The 2,245-nt window shown below is 44.8% G+C and overlaps 1 pseudogene; it reads left to right on the forward strand.

Annotated features, from left to right (window-relative positions):
* Window positions 1–454: 454 nt before the first annotated feature.
* Window positions 455–1,722, forward strand: LOC102757503 (annotated as a pseudogene).
* The last annotated feature ends 523 nt before the right edge of the window (window positions 1,723–2,245 follow it).

The following is a 2,245-nucleotide window of genomic DNA, read 5'->3' on the forward strand; positions in this document are numbered from 1 at the left end:
AACAATTATTTTTGTGAAATCACCTCTCCAAGAAAGGTTGTTTCCCCAGGTGGGGATTTTTCCCTGGAGTTAGGGAGGGAATAAAACCCCTTAACTAAGTACCAGGCAGGTAATTAATCACTTTAACTATGAATAATCACGCTTAAGCTACATAATCTTTACTTAGGATAATCTCCTTCAGTTACTTCCTTGTAGTTTAATAGAACAATAGAGTAACCTTGGAATGGAGATAAGAAACGCCCTAATCTTTGGAATAGAATGGATAGGATTAAAATCAACTGGTATAAATACAGATGTAACAGGACAATAAAGACAGAACTTGGCTGGAGAACCTAGCTACAGAACCTGGCTATGCCGATCAACTGAACGCTGTCTCCATGTCATTCCTCCTTCGCCGACTCCGTCCACACCTTTGGAAACCCCTGGACCTGCTGGGTATAACCCCAACACCACAGAGGTTACACTCTGGGATCCTGGCCATGAGGTTGATGCCTCACCTTGCTGAAAAGAGACACTGGACCTAAATGGCGCAGCATGACTTTGTTCCTGCTTGGCTAAATTTTTCAACACCACAGGCAGTTAAGTCACCTACAGCCACGTTTGAAAAACTCGGAGAGCACCTACCCCAAGGAGATAGTAGATTTAGAGTAAGCCGTCGTCAACATAATTCCTCTGATGGCTTTTTTAACAATGGACCTCTACGAATTACAGGAGATTCCTGGCACAAGCCCTCCCTGTTTCGCCATGATTCTGTGGACTCGGGTGTTTCTAAGGGAGCATATGCTGGAATCACAGGAAACCTATCTGGTTGGCATGGCTCTTCCCGTGGTCATGATGCCATGAGCCAGCGTAGTGGGGGTGGCGCAGGAAACCATGGCCACTGGAATGGCAGCTTTCACTCCAGGAAAGGCTGTGCCTTTCAGGAAAAGCCTCCTGCAGAGATTAGGGAAGAAAGGAAAGAAGACAAGGTGGAAAAGTTGCAGTTTGAAGAGGAAGACTTCGTAAGTATTATGATGGTTTAGTTGTGCAGTTAAAACCTAACAAATAATGTCTTAATTACAAGACGTGGAACAGAAATCAGGATCCCTTTCCTCTAGCCGGAAGTCCGCTTTTACCAGTCCAATCTCTGTTATCAAACCGGTAGTACTGGCTGGTGGTGCAGTTTTAAGCTCTCCCAAAGAGAGTCCCTCCAGCACCACTCCTCCCATTGAGGTCAGCTCCTCTCGTCGGACCAAGTTGACCCGCTGAACCCCCGACAGGAAAAGGGAGTTTCTGAAGACTCTGAAGGGTGACCGGAATGGAGACGTCTCAGAGAACAGAGACTGTGACAAGCTGGAGGATTTGGAGGACAACAGCACACCTGAACCAAAGGAAAATGGAGAGGAAGGCGGTCATCAGAATGGCCTCCCTCTCCCTGTAGAGGAGGAAGGGGAGGTCCTCTCACACTCACTGGAGGCAGAGCACAGGTTATTGAAGGCCATGGGATGGCAGGAGCATCCTGAAAATGACGAGAATTACCTTCCCCTCACAGAGGATGAGCTGAAAGAGTTCCATATGAAGACAGAGCAGGGGAGAAGAAACGGCTTTGGGAAGAATGGCTTCTTGCAAAGCCACACTTCTAGCATGTTCTCCTCTTGGAGAAGCACGTGCCACGCAGAGTTTGAGGATTCAGACACAGAAACCAGTAGCAGTGACACATCAGATGATGATGCCTGGAAGTAGGCACATAAAAGTTCACAGTTAAATCTGACCTATAAACTCAGCTTGTGTGCTTTCGGAGAATACAAGAAATCTTTTCCTTTTCTTATGTTGTTGTTGAATATTTCATGCACAAGGGAAATAATCATATCCCAAAGAGAGAGCGATTGGCTTGTTTAGCTTTTGTTGTTTTTCTTTCCTGTTATTTGCTTAGTAGAGAAAATTTGTGTGGTGAGAAATATTTTTAAAATACACACACAGTATATATGGGGCGATGCACAAGTGGGAGCTGACAGTGCAGAGAGGAGGAGACACTGGTCTGCAGCAATAGCTTCCACCAGCCCTTGGGGCACTCACCCCTGTGCTCAAGCAATCATTGTCAATGACAAAGTGACTATTGAAGTTATAATTGTATTGAATTAATGCTAATAATTTGGATATTTTATTTTTGGCTGCTTGGGTAATGTTAGAGCTCTTAACCAAGCATATGTTGGAGGGTGTTTTGTTTGTTTCTTTTTTTTCTTTTTGGGTACAGCTGTAAAATATT

Source organism: Myotis davidii, unplaced genomic scaffold (assembly GCF_000327345.1).
Source record: "Myotis davidii unplaced genomic scaffold, ASM32734v1 scaffold196, whole genome shotgun sequence".
Classification (NCBI taxonomy): Eukaryota; Metazoa; Chordata; class Mammalia; order Chiroptera; family Vespertilionidae; genus Myotis; species Myotis davidii.